The sequence below is a fragment of the Agelaius tricolor genome, unplaced genomic scaffold, assembly GCF_023055355.1.
Source record: "Agelaius tricolor isolate 1412-34295 unplaced genomic scaffold, bAgeTri1.0.p SCAF_5, whole genome shotgun sequence".
Taxonomy (NCBI): Eukaryota; Metazoa; Chordata; class Aves; order Passeriformes; family Icteridae; genus Agelaius; species Agelaius tricolor.
In genome coordinates, this window is record NW_027269265.1 from 40,361,564 (window position 1) to 40,379,534 (window position 17,971).

Sequence of the window (17,971 nt, forward strand, 5' to 3'; positions counted from 1 at the left end):
GACATGACAAACAGAATGGGGTGCCACAACACCAAATTCCCACTGCCATCCTTACTGCAGATAAGCTGGGAAGAGGGAAAGTCTGGTTTGCCAACCTGGAACTCCTCCTGTAGTCTCTAACAGATGTGAGATGAGTTCACAATGTCGCTCTTACATGATTCATGGCCAAAACATGTTATCAAAACCCTCGATGATCTGCTTCATGACAAACACATTTCAGAGGGGGAAGAAGACAGAAAACCTCTGAAATAACCCCTGAACTAATCTTAAGTTTGTTTTATGATGGCTTCTAGCGAAGATGGAACATACTGATAACTTTACAAGATTTGTCACAAAATTCTGTGTTGTGGTCTCAGAGCATTTGCCCTTTGTTGATCTCAGAGAGAGTAAGAAAAGGATCCATGTGCTGGTCCATGCACTGTCATGGATCAGCACAGCCTATGCAAAGCAGGTATTACTTGATGCAACTTCTCCATGTTAAGTATTGAGTAAGGACTCAAACAAGCAGGATGCTGACAATGTAAAGCCCCCATGTAGCCTAAAAGCCTCTGAAACAGTGCAACACGCCACAGAACCAAGGCAGGTACTTACTGCAGTTGAAAGAATACATAAGTGACTTGCATTTTTAAAATACATGGAAACATCTCATTTTTCCTGTACTCAGCTCCCTGCATTGATCTCACAGAATCACAGTTTTAGGATAGAAATGAGAATTAGGACAATCTGACTGACACCCCTTAAGTTCCCACTCCTTTCCTTTTAGCCCTCAAAAAGGACAAAATCTCCATGTGAGACTAGCAAGAGGAAGAGAAGCCAACGTTCCATGAGTTTATCTCAGTTGTTAATCCCCATCACAGACAAGTCATATGTGATTCTTTTTAGTTCTGGGCACCAGGCAAGAGTTCTTCCAAAGGGCCCTGGAACCTGATGGGAAAGGGTGAAATACCCAGCATGCTGGGACACTGCTTTAAGCAACTGGAAAGAATTGCTTCCCAGGTTAATGGCTGTAGTAAACCTCACCATCTTTGGTCAGAACCACCAGTTGAACTTCTTTGCCTCTGGCTTCAACATAAATATATACCTACATTTATAAAGTTAAAACAAACAGACACAAAGCCCCAGTACTAAAACTAGATGTTATTTTACCATTTTTCTCCCTAAGGTCAGAATAAGAGTACAACTAAGTGGCAGCTGTAAGCCTTCTTCCTTAAGGCACTACTGAAAGGTGTTTGGATAGCAATAGTGATAAGGACTGAATAAAACCACATACAGAGCAGAGCCCTGGATTTGTAGCCATGCAGTATCTTCTTAGCTTTCCAACAATTTGCATCATTCCTCTGTGTAACTCTTCCAATTTTCTCTGTATTAGTTCAAGATGCTGGCACTAGAAAGCCACACTGATGTAAAACTGATTCTGAAGTAAATATGAAGTTTACAGATGTAAAACTACCTTCTTACCCTGATTCATTACCACCCTGCTTGTGTCTGAAATCATGGCTGTCTTTTCCCGCTAGTACCTGGCACAGAAAGCTCCCCAGGGCTGCCTGCCCATTCTGACCCCCATGTTCTCACATGGGACTGCTCAGGACACAGCCTCCCTTCACAGATCACGTTCAGGACATGCCTTTCCAGGTTCATAAATCTCCACTTGTCTGCGTGAAAATGACTTGGTTTCAATAATCTCATTTACCAAACAAACTGCATTACACTGTCCTGCCCCTATCAACAGCTACAATTCACCAAACATGTTTCATCTACCCAGTTTGCCAGTGATGAGTCATGTCTTCTGCATCACTGAGTAAGTGTCAGGCAGAACTGGCTTCTCCCTTCCCCTTATCTGAAGAGAAGGGTCATCAACTCTACTTCTTTGAAAACACAGCCTCCACATATCATATTGCAGAGACTCTTCTGTAAAATGATCAAGCTCTAGCTTAAAATAGCTGGATTATTTGCTCCCCTCCTCTAAGGTGGCAATGCCAGAACCATGATCTTTTGATGTTGAGAAGGTATTTTCTACATTCATCTTAAAGTAAATTCTCAAACAGTTGATTTATTAGTGTGTTAGTTCTGTCCTTTAGCTTAGCGTATCCTTCATCCCCCTTACTCTTTATACTGCCACTTCAGCTTATTTATTGTATGCTGGTTCTCTATCAGTCACTACCTTCACTTCCTAAGCCACATATATTTCATTGATATTCTCTGGCATTGGATATTAATTGGGTTCTCGCACACTGAATTAGCTGCCCTTTATATGTAATTATATATATCACATATAGAGATGTATCTTTAAACCAACAGTAAACTTCTCCAAGAACAAAATCAAACCTTTTTAAGAAGTACACAACAGTTTCCCTGACACTAATTTTCAGGCATGAATAACTTTATATTTTCCCAGGATTGGTGTCATGCTACCCAGCTTTTATTTTCCTAGGCCATCCACTTGGCAATTTTCAAAACTGTCCCAACACAATCACTCATTCAGTCTCCTGTATTTGCTGCGATCCACCAAGACTCATTAGAAGTGAACATGAGCAAGCTAGAGACCTCCTCTCACTCATCTAGTGCTCACTATACTTCAAGGGAATGTGCTTTTTTCCTTAGCACAGCTGCCAGCAAAACTGCTCACCAACAGGACCCCATGCAATGCAACTCCCAAGTGGAGCCCTCAACTTCTGAATACTTGTAGCCCTCAACTTCTGAATAATGAACTTATCCTTCCCTTGCTGCTGGCCCAGCTGTCACTCAAGGGCACACAGTTCAACAAAGGGAAGCAGAGTATTTACTGCCCAAACGACCTTTTACTCTCATTCATGGACAGACAAAAAAGCTGGAGAGAGGAAGTGTTTGATAGGCACATAACAGGCTGGGCCACTGTCACACTCCTGCTCTTCTGCTGTGCTGGGAGAGGGAAAAGACACTGGAGTGTCTTTAATGTTTTATAAAGCACATGTAGGAAATTCAAAATGCCCTGGTGAGGTCCTGCCAGCATCACTGTGCACCTGGGACCCTGCCACATAGCACTGAGCATCTGCCTGCCACCCCATTGCCTACAGGGAGGTCACGTGCACCCAGAAGACCCCTGCACCTGCGCAGGCTGGTCAGCCTAAAAATTGTTGTAGATGAGCAACACTAGTGATTCATGTATTTCAACAATGATGGAGGTAAAAAGGGAAAGGGAAGGTGTGGGGGTGGGCAGGAAACAAACCCCAGACATTAGTTTCTAAATAGCAGATGTGGCTATTCTGGCTAGCAAACTTCCACTTTAATTTCTAACCCACAGAGATGGGAAATGATTCATGAAAAATCAACAGGATAAAATTAGCTGGAAGGCAGAGGGATAATTCATGCAACCCAACCGTCATGGGCTGAAGTGCCAGCGCTACCTGGCATTTCAGCCTCTGGTGCCCTTCAGTCACTGGCACCTGGCCAGCAATCAGCTCTACATATATTTCCTTAGTGTTGAAATTAGCCCCTCTGAAAGCACATCCATCTTCTAACAAGATGGCCTTTCACTCAACACTTTCCCAGAAGTTCCAGCTTTTCCTTTCTTTTAGAAAGAACGATTACCTGCAGTATGCTGTCTCTTTCTTCCACTGGTGAATGTTTAGTGGTGTCAGAAGACCAAATGGATGGACAGGCTTGCACACACGTCTGTGAGCCATGGACAAGCTATCCACTAAAATCTAACTGTCCCAGCAACTCAGAAAATTCAGCGCATTTTGCCAGAGCTCCTTTTTCCTGCACAAAACCAACAACCTACTCAGCAGCAACAACCAAGTGCTGGTCTGCCTTTACGTACACCAGTGATTTTTTTATAAGACTGCTGCTAAATTCTGTCAGGAATCACAAAACATGATTTCACTCTTGATACAGTCACATGACAGAAAGTTTCTTGAGCATACTATTACTTACAAATCACAACCCAAAGCTCTTTACCCCAAAGGCTGATGAGAAACTTCCATTCCTACAAGAGACCTCTGGACTTCCAGAAGGCAGCTGGTTATTGGACAATGCCCCCTCTCACCACCCAACTCAAAAGCTTCAGGAATCAAAGGTAAAATTGTAAAGCCTCTGGAGCACCAATACCTCTAGGCAGGCAGTTTCAGGCGCAGGGGAATCCCCATTCCATTGGGACCTATGAGTACAGATATAAAATGAAGCTAAAATCCTGCTTTGGTACCATTTATCTAGTTGGTGCCTGCTTCTGTGGAAGGATGTTACAGAACAGTTCTTCTGTGCTTGTTACAGTGGTTTCACTCTTTTTAGACTTCAGGACACAACAGGCAGCTCCTTTCTTTTTACTTGTTCAGCAAATAGGGAAAGAGTATGTGGGAGAAAATGAAAAGGTAGGAGCAGATCTTACTTTCACTTGTTCCCAAAATTCTGACCAACTAGCCCAGTCCTTTAAGAGCACTAACAAACACAGCAGCAAAATGAGAACACATCAACTGTTCCACAAAATGCAGAGGAAGCAAAAGCAAGAGCAGTATTTATTTCTCCTCATTTGTACCCTCTTGCAGGCCATTAGGAAGATAAGATCTCACAGCACAACAGACATTATTCAGAGCTGGTAAATCTGTCTACAGGTTAGGGAGTCATGTTACATGGCTTGGATGAGCCGTGGTTGAGCATGGGTCACACCGACCCCCTTTTCCTTGGGGCAGGCAGCAGCCCAGATACTCCCAGCGTCAGATCTGCCAAGAAACCAGATATCCGTGTGCTGAATTCACCACCACCACAATTTGATCTGCACATTCCCTTCCATACAGAGAGAGGGGTGTTCAGACCGTGCATATCCTAACACAGCTAACTAGAAAAACATTTCAGCACGGGCCAAGCACTTCTGGTCTATATGTGCAGTCTTCTACATAAAGGTAGTGGATTGCACAGAAATACCTGTCCTTTACACTACAGACATTTTTAAAACACTGATTAGCAGAAGCACAGAAAGAGTCCAAGAACTCATTCAATTCCAGTCCAAAAAGCAGAGGAAGCATGTCAGAATGACTTCACGTGTGCAAGTCACTAAGGGACTACAAACATTCACCAACTCTCCTACAAGAATTCAAAAGCAACATCTCAACACCTGACTAGTAATGAGAGCTGGTTAATAAAACCACCCAGCCAATCACTAGTTAACTCCATTACAGCTAGAGAGGACACATTAGCATCTGTCTCAGCACATCCAGGAGATGCAATAAGTGGATCTGCTATTCTGGAGCTACCACCTTTACAAAGCAATGCAGCATTAGCTGCTGGGACTTTGCGCTGAGGGCCAGGAACCCCTACACCCACATAGTGGCCGGCCCTGCTGGTAATGTGTGGTAGAATTTTCTAGGAAAAAAGCAACTTACAAACATACCATTTATAATAATGTTGTCTTTACAATCACAAAGGGAAGAGAAAAATAGTAATTTAAAAGCTTCTAGTCTTCAAAAGCTGATTGAACTAATTTGATCTTGGAAAAGATAATCAGCAAGCCTAGGTGTGAAACATGACAACTACAGAATATGTTTTATTGCTCATAAAAGCATGCTTCTGTGTCATCAGTATGGATTTTTTCCTCAGTCAGTTTCCAAGTGTTTTCATTAATTTCCCCTGAATTGATAAGAGGACTGTACTCTGCAAACTGTGGTGTATTTAGCATTTTCATTAGCATTTCCAAGCAAGGAGTCTCCAAGTCAAAGAAAGAGCAGACCACATGAAATACTCTAGCAGCATCAGAAGAAAACAAATTAAAAAACCCAAACAACAGCAAATCCCCTTGATATACATAGACATGAAGAAATCAAGGTTTATACAAATGAAAGGTGTAAAGCAGAACATACTGGGTCAAACTTGAGATGTCTTTCAAGGAAGATGCTGTGAACACTTAGTTTCAAGTCTGCAGTTGAAGGTACACATTTAACTCCACCCAGAATATTATGATGCAGTTTATATGATACATTTTCAAAATAAAGCTTCATTGCACTAAAAGAGGAAAGCAGTAGAAAATATTTCATATTGATTATCAGCCTGCAAATGACTGATGGTCCTGACCAATACCAACTCGAATTAGCAGCCTTCAACACTCTGAAACACTCTGAAAGGGTGTTAGTGGAGGACCACTGGAGTTGTGTGTCCTAGACGCCCTGATCCATAGCCTGGAACCAGTGCCTGTAGCCCAGAGAGATGACCTGGCTGGGGGACCAGCACAGGATGCTCAGTGCTTCAGCTCCCACTGCGCAAGGCAGGAGCACTGCTGGCTCTCAGGGAAGCTAATTACAGCAACCCTAGAGCTGCTCCGTGAGTTAATCCCCCACATCACCTCCCATGAACTTTTACCACTCTGTCCTTATACATCTCGCTCACTACCAGGTTTCCACAGGCAGAAACCAGCCCCAGCTGACAGCAGCACAGGCAGCAAGGCAAGTGCTGGGAGTGGCAGCCCCAGCAGGGCTTGATGCCCAGGCTTTAGAACAGCAGCCACTCCTCTTGGACAAGTCACTACAGGTGAAGGAAAACCAGCCTTGCTGAAAAGCCAAAGCCTGAGGAAGGGAGAAGAAAGGGGCTAGAGAAAGGAATCCATTTATCAGAGCATGCTCAAATTGGACTACTTGGCTTATGACAGACCCTTCTGATGGGCCCCTTACTGACGGCTGTCCATGAGCGAGGGACTGCATTGAAACAGTTCTGCAGTACACATTACTGATTGACTGCTGGAGGCTGCCAGTTTCTGCAGCTTAAATCTTAAATCATAGCTATAATGCTTTTACCTTCTGACTGCAGAGGAACTGTTCTGAGCCTGAGGACTGCCTCCCAGCCTTGTAGAGAGAAGTGCCCTTTCAGCAACACCTCTGAAGGATACAATTATCCTGCCCCCACAAATGGAGCCAGGACCAAGAAACACAACAGCAAAGCTTTAAGTGTCAATATTTGGAATTGTTTGACTGTCTCTGCAAAAACATATGTTCTTGCAGTTATGTGAAGAGCTTGGGATGGAAGTTGGAAAAATACCTGTGCCAGTACCACCACCTTCAATTCTAGCTGAACTTCAAAGCCTAGGTGCAGAGGACAGTGACCAGACATCTAAAAAACCAAATGGAAAATATCATTCTAGTTGCCAAGTCAAAATGTTCCCCTTAATCTCTGCTTTTTTACTCTCAATTCTCCCCGACTTTTCTATCAGTATTGTCCCTCATGTGGTGGGCATTAAAAAGAAAAACTTCTCCAGCATGGGATACTTGTGCCGCTCTCCTCATCAGGTTTCCTCTCCATCCACCTTGGTTACCTCTACTTTTCAAATACACCACAGGATTGCTCTATTTTCCACTGCTCTTTGGCCTCCTGTACCTGCAAAACCTCCTGTACCTCCCCTTCCAAAGCACTTTTCCCTCATCTTCCTTCCTAAGATGCCATACAGGACTGCATGAACCTCTCACCTTGTCCTCTGCTTTTCTTAGGGTGGTTGGACTTGCTGTTGGAATCCACTTGCACAGACAAGTTTAACTAGCAGGAATTCCTGAAAAGCCACATTTTACTGTGTAGCTTTAGAAGGAACATTTCTCTAGAGACTTTATTTAAAAACACCTTTGGTAGCAGAGAAGAGGTCACAGGGAGAACAGAAAACCCTGTGAAATTAAAGCCTTCTTTACTCCACTACTGCAGAGGCATCAGTGCAAGAGGAGACACTAGAATTGTCTGCAGCTGCACAAGAGCTCTGCTCCTAGAAACTTCACCCGCTACGAGTGAGCCTCAGGCAGGAGCGCTGTACAGCCGTGCTTACAATGAGAAACGCCACGAGCATGACAAGGGGTGAAATGTGAAGCAGTAAAGCCAGCATCCCACACCAGGGCAGCCCACTTGCAGGCCAGCAGGAAATCTGCCACTTGCTCAATGCCAGCGGAACTGAGCAAGTGGCAGATTGATACTGCACGTGCTGACTGCCCTTCACTGGCTATGCCTGTGCCTCAAGCAGCTCCCAGCCCCGGGGTCTGAAGGGTCTGTGCTCAGGTGAGAGAACAGATCAGACAACTCAGCACTGATGCAATCAAGCAAACCCTGATGCGTATCCAGCTGACTCCAGATTTCTTAAAATGCCAGAAAGATGCAATGCAAACTGAAGAATAAAAGTGATATTTGCTTGTTTTTGCTTTACTTAGGAAAATCACAGATCTCAGGGACACATATTCCCAGTGCAGAGGAAGCATCAGAAGTTCCCACCTGCACTCACTCCACTGGAAACAACAGTCACTACTTCTTACCGGTCCAGTCCTCAGATCAAGTTTTAGCACCTTATCTCTTTGTTCTGAAAGTCCCCAAGTTAAACTATACCATTACTATTTCGTTATCAAACAAAAAAACAAACGCAAACCATTCTTTCTTTGGGACTACATTTAGTTTCTCCATGCAAATCTTCACACCCAACACCACTGGATTGGCAGTAATGATTTTAGATATGCTACCCCAAAATGTCACAAATATTAGGCAGCATTTTAAGAGCTCTGGGAATGGTTTAGTAGCACCAAGGGACAGGCCCTGCTAACAGCAACTTTAAAAATAAAGAGTTAGGTAAAAGCATATACTTCTCTTGCATAAATGGACATGGGAAAAAAAAACAACTTTAAAACCCCACACTCCATTTGGGAATTAACCAGCATGAGAAACAAAAAGAAAAAAGAATATTAAAAAAAACCACAGAAAGATAAAGTGTACATGGCACTCTCCATAAAACGACCAAACACCTCTCGTGCCCGGGCTTGTTGTATTTCTCATTGATATAGACACTTTGTTTCCTGACTCAGAGTGGCAACTTCACTCCCCATAATGCCTGTATCCCCCTGATCACAAAGCCAGCCTGCTGCAACGCAGGGGCCCTCCTGCTTCAGGCTCCTCATGCAGTGTTCACAACCTTTACATCGCTCCTACCGATTTCAAGCAGTTCCATCACTTTCCAGCAAGGAATACGAGAAACAAGCTGCCCCCAGCCCATCTCAGTAAGATGGACCTTGTATCAGTTCATAAAATACCAGGTTTTAAAGAAGTCCTTGCTTTCGCCTCCATTATTTAAAAACAGGTACTATCCTCACAATAACCTTTACTTGTTAAAAAAGTGCAAGTAATTGCTATCACTGTATCAGTGAGCAATAAGGCTGACATTGAGAATCCCCCACAAACTGCACCAGAACGCACCATGCTTCATGCATGGTCCACAAAGATGGCAGAGAAACAATAGGCCAGTATCCCAAAACCAGAAAGTCTGCACCAAAGCCAGCACCGAGTCAGGAGCCTCAGGACCTCCTTCATGCTCCACAAACAGCTGGGGAAGGAGCAGCAGCCTTTGACATGATTCCTGGGCAGGAGAGAAAAACAACGTGTCCTGGTCCTGCTGCTCCAGTGAGGTCAATTCAGCCACAGTGAGGTCAATTCACCATTTAGCCAAGAGCCAAACTTTGGCCTCTCCCATGGCTACCTCAAATCCTCCCTGGTGAGTGGTTCCAGTAGCCAATCCCTCCTTTGCCAACACAGTCCTTGGCCACATCAACATTTGAGTTCTTTGCAGGCTGCATGTATTTCAAGAGCTCCACACCACTCAGCCCTGTGCTAAACCATTCGTTCTAGAGCAGGAGCACCTTTGGTCCAAAAGCACCCCTTGCAAGAAGCAAACACCCATCATCTCAATACCTTTGTTTCTGACTGCAGCTTGCACTTGAAAAGCAAAAGCGGTTTATACACAATTCATTAACGTCTGGAGACTGGTTTCCCTTTCCACTTTCACTGCTTATAATCTGGGTCATTAGACAAACGGAAATTTAGGGGCTGTGAAGCCCAACCCAGGCAGTGACCTTGTGCTCTGCCAGTCTCACAGGGAGTTAAACCTTGCTGGCAGGACTGGATCCAAGGGGCTGCTGGATATTTCGGGCTGGGGCTCCTTTGCTGCTCAACAAACCGCTGCACACACCTCCAGTGCTGGAAAACAATCCTATCTTACAGTTAGGCTGGTGTTTTTTTAAGCTGGTTCTGCCAGTTCTCCTCCCACTAATGAGAGGCATTTATCACAGGAAAAAGAGGAAGCAACAGTGAGCCAACAGTTTTGCCCACAGGCCAGTTTTTTTTTTTTTTTTTAAGGATCTGAAAAGGGGACTCTGGAGGCATCTTCCATTTCCCTCTGAAATATAAGCGCTATAGCACCATTTGCAAAGAAACTTGAGAAATTCTGTAACTTAAAAAAAAACCCCAAACCCACAGAGGGAGGAAGGCTCAAGAAGGTGCATCTGGAGTTTTTCTGCGCGAGTTAAGAGAGCATCCCGGCTGAGCGGCGCAAGGGCAGCTCTGCCCGAGCTCTGCGCACGGGACGCGAACGATGCCGCAGGGGCCGTGCCCGTGTCCCACGGCGGGGGTAGCCGTGTCCCCGGGGGTGTGCCCGTGTCCCGCAGTCGGGGTGCCCGTGTCCCCGGGGATGTGCCCGTGTCCCCGGGGCTGTGCCCGTGTCCCGCAGACGGGGTGCCCGTGTCCCCGGCGATGCGCCACTGTCCCGCGGCCGCCGCCGCCCGGGAGCGCCCCGCCCCCGCGTTCCAATGTGGCGCGCGCCCGCCCGCCCCCGCCGCCCATTGGCCGCCGGCCGCGTCAGTCGCGGCCCCGCTAGCGGCCGCGGGCGGGGCGGGGGGGCCGGGCGGGCGCAGCCGCGGCGCGGGCGGGAGCGGCGCGGCGGGAGCGGCGGGGACGGGCCGGGCCCCGCGCAGCCCGCCCCGAGGGGGAAAAGCGGGGCGGGCGGGGAAGGGGGGGGCGATACCTGTGCCCGCGGGTCTTCGCCACCGCCCCACCCGCTGCAGGCACCCCTCGGCCGGACCTCCCCCCCGGGCTGGGACGGGTTTTCCCCCCGCGCTCCGCAGCCATTTTCGTGGCCACCTTGGCTACCAGCGAGGCTGACTCACCTCGGCACTGCGGGCGCGGGGAGCCCGCCTCGGCGTCGGGGGGCCCGCTCCGCCCGGGAGGGGCGGGGGGAGCCCGGCTGGCTGCGCCCTCCCACCCCGCCGGCCCCGCTGGCTAGTCCCAGGCGAGGACGGGTCCCGGGGCCGGGCCGGGCTCGGCGGAGGCGGCAGCGGCGGCTCCCTCCCTCCCGGCCGTGACCACCATCTTATTAGCACAGGAAATGACATGGAGAACGGAAGAGAGGGGCGTTCGGGGGCCGAGCCCGGGGACCCCCCGAACCGGGGGGAGGCGCCGCCGGCCCGCCCGGTCCGGCCCGGCCCGGCCCGCCGAGGCTCTCCCGGGGCCGCGGCATTCCCGCTTTCTTTCCAAATACCCGCGGTGGAAAAGAGGAGGGGAAAAAATAACAAAAAACAAACCCCAAAACCCGCATACAGCTAGGGGGGGAAAAAGCACCAAAAAACAAACGCAGAAGAAGCCGAGCAAGCCCAAACCGCCCGCGGTTCCCACCTCCTGCTCCGGAGCCTGCGAGTTCCGCGCGGAGCCGCCGGCGATCAGCGCCCGCGGCCGGCCGGGGGCTCGGGGGGGCTGTGGAGGACAAAACCCGTCCGGACGGCCCGCGGGCACCGTGCGGGGGGAGCCGCCGACCGAGGGGGCCCGTCCCGGCGGAGCCGCCGGGCTACCCCCGGGCGCTGCCGCGGCCACCACCTGCCGCCGCCCGGCAGCCGCCGCGGCGCCCCGCGGAGCGAGACTCGGCCGCCCGCCCGCGTCCTCGGGGCCGCCCGCCTCCGGGGCACGGCGGCCAGACGTGACCCCCGCCCGCGGCCGTGCCCCGGGGCTCCCCCGCCGGCCGGGGCCGGAGGCGGAGTTGCCCCGGGGCGGGCGCCCGTTCCCCCGGCAGCACCCCGCGCCCCTGCCCGCCCGGCAGGAGCCTCATGCTCTTCCGCGGGAAAAAGTGAATGAGAAGACGCGCTGTTTCCCCGGCGCTCGGAGCTCGATCGTATTTCAGATTACCCCCCCAAAAAGTAACCCACCCAACAGCAACAGTAACAACAAACCCTACCCTCGAGCTCTGCGCAGAAATTGCGGGCAACATCACGGATGACAAAAACTAGGCACAATTTAATAAACAGAGGAAGCGTGTCTCACCAATAAAACAAAATCTAAATAAAAACCATCTGCAAGCATTAAATTTGAAACAATGCAAACTCTTCAGCTGCTTTGCCAAAAGAGGCACAACGGGGGGTAAAGAGAGGAATGGATAAATAGCCATAATTTTCCAGTTCCTTCAGTTGACAATGGACTTGAATGCAAACAGGGTTGTGGTGAAAATGTGCCCGATTGGATTCTAGGAACTACTTCCCATTTTCTGTAGCCCTGAGAAACACTGTTTTCTGCGGTCCTGAGAAATAAATTCTCTTTTGATACTCTCCACTCTGAAATGCCTACTATACAAAGTTGCTGTAAAGAAGAGAAAAGTTGAGTGAGGACAAAACCTAAAAACGTTTATAGCCCAAGCAAAATAGAGGCCTGCTTCTGCCATCCTGGAGCTGCTTCCACTGCTCTCACTGAGCATTGTGGGGTGGCAGAACTTCAGGGTTAGGTCTTGATGTATCACTTAATTTAAATTGGCAAAACAACAAGGAAGGTAATCAACTCGGCTTCAAAATAAGCTCTTTGAAAAAGCAGCCAGTATGGCACAGATGATTATTCGGAAGTTCAAATGAGTATCAGTCCTCAGATCTCCCACTGTAGTTTGCTTTTTGTTCCCCATTTCTAACCTCCGGGGAGAGGATTCGTTCTCAGAGGAAAAGCGTGCGGTGTCATTTTACCCCTTCCAGTAACTGCAGATAGATGGACTTTGAGGCACTTGCACTTGCCTTGGAAAGACCATAAGCTGTCAGCACCTTCAGACTCCTCAGAAATATTAGAGATCCTAATAGAGCTGCCCTAGTTTGCAGTTTCTGTCTGTGTGCTGAAATGTGTGAGAACACTCAACTGGCATTAAGTGCAACAATGGGTTTGTAAATATGATTGATGAATGAACCAAGAGGAAAAATAATAACTAAAAAACCAATAAAAATCATGTGAGTAATATAAATGCATGCTGAATGCCAGGCTAATTTGGAGTAATAGTTTAGTTATAGCTATTGTAGTGAAAGGCTGAAGGGGAGGCTCAAAGGGAGGCATAAATCTTTTATTTGTAAAGAAAATTAAATATGTAAATGCACTATAAATAACAGCTATTATGTCTTCCTGTTAACACAGGCATGCTAATTTATTGAGAGGGAGTTGCCTTGTTTTAATGTGTGCAGTCGCTTTTATATGTTTAATAGTCAGGTGTGTTGGGTTTGTGTGGCAAGGTGTGGGTGGTGGGGAGGCTACAGGGGTGTCTTTTGTGAGAGGCTGCCAGAAATGTCCCCTATGTCTGACAGAGCCAACTCCAGCCAGATCCAAGCTGAACTCACTGCTGGCCAAGGCCAAGCCCATCAGTGACTGTGGAAGCACCACTGTGATAACACATTTAAAAGGGAAGGAAAAACATCTCTCCAGACACCATAGTCAGTTGAAGAAGGAGGGGAGGAGGTGCTCCAGGTGCCAGAGCAGAGATTCCCTGGCAGCCTGTGGAGAACACCATGGTGAGGCAAAGGTGTGTCCCTTCAGCCCATGGTGGTCCATGGTGTAGCAGATATCTACTTTTGCCCTCTGAAGGACGCCACACCAGAGTGGGTGGATGCTCAAATCAGGCTGTGAGCCTTTGGGAAGCCCATGCTGGAAACAGGCTCCTGGCAAGACCTGTGGACATGTGGAGAGACGAATCCACACTGGAGCAGGTATGCTGGCAGGACTTGAGGCCCTGCAGGAGACCTGCACAAGAGCAGTTTGTGAAGAACTGGAGCCTGTGGGAGGGACCCCACAGAGGAGCAGGGGAAGAATGTGGGGAGTACTCCCCCTAAGAAGAAGGAGCAGAAGAGAAAATATGTGATGAACTGACTGCAGCCCCCATTCCCTGTCCCCCATAACTGCTGGAGGGGAGAAGTTAGAGAACTCAGGAGTAAAATTCAGCCCAGAAGGGAGGGGTGGGGGAAGATGTTTTAATATTTAGTTTTTATTTCCCATTATCCTTCTCTGATGTGATTTGTAATAAGCTCATTTTATCAAGTTGGGTCAGTTTTGCCCATGATGAAAATTGGTGAGTCATCTTTGCTTGTCTTATTTCAACCCATGAGCTTTTAGTTGTTGTATTTTCTTTCCATTTTGTGGTTGAGGAGGGGAGTGATAGGACTGCTCTGGTGGACACCTGGTGTCCAGCCAAGGTCAGCCCATCCCATCAGGAGATAAAATCCCCATAAAGAAGATTTTGTATCTTTTCTATATAGCAACAAATTATGGAAGGAAGAGAGTGCAAATTTGTACTCTCTGAAAAAATATTACCTTTGGGGCTTGAAAAGGCTTCCCTTCTTCAACAAGCTGCCTCCTCACTTATTAAGAAGATGTAGGATTTAATTTTTTTTTCTAATAAGTACATTCAGCCCCCACTCCACCACCCACAGCAATTCTCCTCTGTCTGACAGGCTCTCAGAATAAAACTTTACAAATGGCAACATCAGTTCAGAATGACTGTCTGATTAGGTGTTGACAGAATGAATGTCTAATTAGGTGTTGACTTTCCAGTATTATACTGTCAAATCCATTCCTCCATGAAATGCTGGATATTCTCCTGCAGAGACAAAGTTTCTTCTGCTGGCACTGAACTTTTAGCCAATGGTATAAAAAAATGCTTGCGAAAATGGGTAGAACTGAATCAAGCTTCAGTTAAATGGTCTTCAGAGCTCCAGGTGCTGTGAGCTGGCAGGTACATCTGTCAGAATCTGATCCCTGCACCGGAAGAGTCTGGATGTATTTTGTGGAAAGAGCTTACCTAAAAAGCACCAGTGTCTCAAGCACAACACTGCAAAGAGGGTGGAAGTCAGGACCTCTGCTGGAGGTAGGGTAGTGGGGGATGCCTGGCTGTCTTCAACAGGGTGCCTAAGGAAAGGTAAGAAAGTGTTTGGGTTCTTCTGCAAGCTGTAGCACACAGCAGCCTTGACATTACTGAGTGTTCTCTCATTTAAGATAGTCAACATCATATGTAACCACATCAATACCGAGAGGCAACTGCTTCCCAAGCTCTGAGAAACTAATTGCTTGGGGCCAAACTTCCTCTTCCTCCAGGAAAGGTTGCTCAGTTGCCAGCAGAAAGAAAAATCCTACTGCTATTACCCAGGCCACATTTCTCCCGCACACAGAAAAGATTCAAATTTACAGGACCACAGTGCTGATGCTCTCAGTCAGCGTGTCGCTAGCTGATAAACATCTTTTAGCATTACAAATTCTGTTAATAAGCCACACCAAAATCAGGGACATTTCCACATTCCTATGTTATTGGATAGTGAAGCAGAACACAAACTTTTCCCTTTGAAAATCTGAGAATGGCCCACAAAAGAAAAGGAAATTACATGACTGAGAAGGAAACTCGGCCAGAAGCCCATAGTTACAAATTACTGTAGCAGGGTGGGACAGGCCCTGAACGAGGTGCGGGGGAAGAGCTCTTTGAAGGGCATGTAACTGTTCAGAGCTGCAGCTTGTGTTTTTATTTCTGCTGTACAATAGAAGTGGTGATGACCTTCACCCAGTAGTGCTGGGTGTTTTCCCTCATCATGCTATATGGATCTTCCACTGTTATTGGTAGAAGAATATGAATCCTTTAGCAATGCAGTGCTCTCCTTGAAGTTATGGGTTTCACTGGGTTAAACCTGACAATTCTCCAAGGAGGCTGATGAATAGTGCCGAGTTCAAGTGGTAAGCAAGAAACTTCTGGGTGCAGCCTTCTACCCTTTACTCTCTTCTCCAGGCTTGGCAGTTGTGCCACTGACTGGAGGGCTGAGCCTGCCCATCCTGTGGCCACAGCAGCTCTGGTACTAACAAGAAAGCAGGCAAAGGCACTGTTAGGGACAGTGGGGAGGGAGGGATGATCCTGTCTGGGGTTTAGAATAGTGTATGGAGCCCTTCCTAGGAATGCTGTAGAGCTGTACAGGCAATTGAGGGTATGGTCTGATGGTAGAGATGCCATGATGCTGCAGGTAGCTAGAGCCATTCCCGCAGTCACAGTCCCTTGGGCTCCCCCCTTAGCTGCGTACCTAACACTGCAATTGCCAACATCAGCAAAAGGAGGTGGTGGTGGGACCATGCTGGCAGGGGAGAGGAGGAAAGCCAGGCCTTTCCCTTGGCAGCAGTGAGCCAGGGAATCAGCCTTGGCATCTGCACCTCCAAGGCAGTGGTGTCTTTAGGATTTCCTGTTCTGTGGTGAGTGCGTGCTGCCATGGCCACCCAGTCCCAGCTGTGCCGACAAGGCTGTTCATAGGCCATGAGCTGAAGAACAAAGCTGAACTGGGTTAAAAATAATCCACCAAAAAAAAAAAAGAAGAAAGATGCTTAGTTATCGTAGTATTAGTCCATGCATGTGGATAGCCTTTTACCCAGATTGGTGCCCATGCCTCAGGCTGCAGGGATGGCAGCAGGAATGAGCAGTCAAACTATAGCCAGAAACAGAAATTAAACCACTTGCCCAAGACCAATCCTGAAATAGTTTGGACTCGAGGAGGTACGTACAAAGCCTTTTTCAAACACTAGGGTCTGAGAATTTGCACTGGTATGTTTTTAATGAATAACCAGAACTGCTTTTCCATATGAAATGGTCTCTCTGTAGTTGGCCCAAAGACTGGAAAGCGAGGAATGTGTCTGCTCACAAGCACTTCAAAACTTGGTGGTTTGTTTCTAGGCACCCGTCACATGTTTTGGCAGTCCATAGGAATGTGCACTTCTATATATCACAAGCAGCTACCCTGGCTTGAGCCAAATAACTTTTACTTAACTCTAAAGTTGTCTTTAAGAAAGACACTGAGTTTGGATCTTCAGAAATCAAGAGATAAAGAATTTAGCTTTCCATTGTCCTCTCCACATTAGAAACATGGGCTTGAATTCTCTGTAGCATCCACCTTCTAGCCACTGGTTCTTTTTATGCTTTTCTTTTTGCTTAGATACATTCTTGATATTTTCTTCCTGGGAAGATATTATCTATGCCATTTTCTAGTCAATTCAAAATATTTCCTTCTGAGTTAGTTAATGAAATTTCTCTTTAAATCTCTGAACAAAAGATATTTTTATCAGTTCCTAGATTATTTTCCTGCTTTTCCTGTGAACTCCACTCAGTTTTTCAACACAGTTGTCTGAACTGCCCCTGGCAATATAGGATTCACTTAACCAAAAGTAACCATATGTATTTATACACAAGTATCTTTACAGCTGTGCTTTCAGGATCACCACAGTATGTGATTGTGTCAGGACACTACAAGTTCCCCATGAAATTGTCCTTTTACCCTTTCCAGAGCTGCTGTTACCCAGAGGGTGTTCCATCACTCCTTGGGAATGGCCTGTGCTCGCAGTGCCATGCATGGCACTGCCTGCAAAATCCCTTTCTGGGAATGGGCCCATGTTTCTGACATCAAGCACTCTCAGATCAGATAGAATAACACCTTCTCTTCCCTCATTTGCTAGTCTTGATGTCACCTGTGAATTTTATCATCAGTAGTTTTATATTTAACCTTCTGGTTTAATACTGCATAGGTGAGATGTAAATACTTAGAAAGTCCATTAATTGCCAGTTTATCTATTGCAGTACCCGGAGGCAGAGTTCCTGAGTAGGGGACATTATTTGAGAGAGGTTGTTGTCACTTCAGCCCAAGTCTTGCAGTTGACTCTGACTACATCAACTCTCTACCCACTCTTCTTACCAGGGAGCTACTCCCTGCTGCTCTTGGGAAGGCCAGGGCAGGCTCTCATGATGCTCGCTGCATTACGAGAGTGTGGCCCTTGTCAGGCAGCTCTTCCAGTCCAACTTCAGGACAGCCATATGGAATGCCTCCTGCACACAACATTTGTTACTATTTCATTTTATTGGAAGGGCAGGAGTGTTGCTCTTCCAGAAACACTAACACGGTATGCTACAGACAATCTGTGCAAC

At 47.3% G+C, this 17,971-nt stretch overlaps 1 protein-coding gene across 5 annotated transcripts in view; it reads right to left on the reverse strand.

Moving 5' to 3' along the window:
- PRDM11 (PR/SET domain 11) overlaps positions 1-11,852 on the reverse strand; it is a 49,051-nt gene extending 37,199 nt beyond the window's left edge. For 4 of the 5 annotated variants that reach the window (XM_071427561.1, XM_071427562.1, XM_071427559.1 and 1 more), the window contains exon 1: positions 10,914-11,130. The gene's annotated coding sequence lies outside the window, so the exon portion shown is untranslated. Of the gene's footprint in view, positions 1-10,913; positions 11,131-11,418 lie in introns of those variants that run through there. The other variant, XM_071427560.1, reaches the window with a different exon arrangement.
- Positions 11,853-17,971: the final 6,119 nt, after the last annotated feature.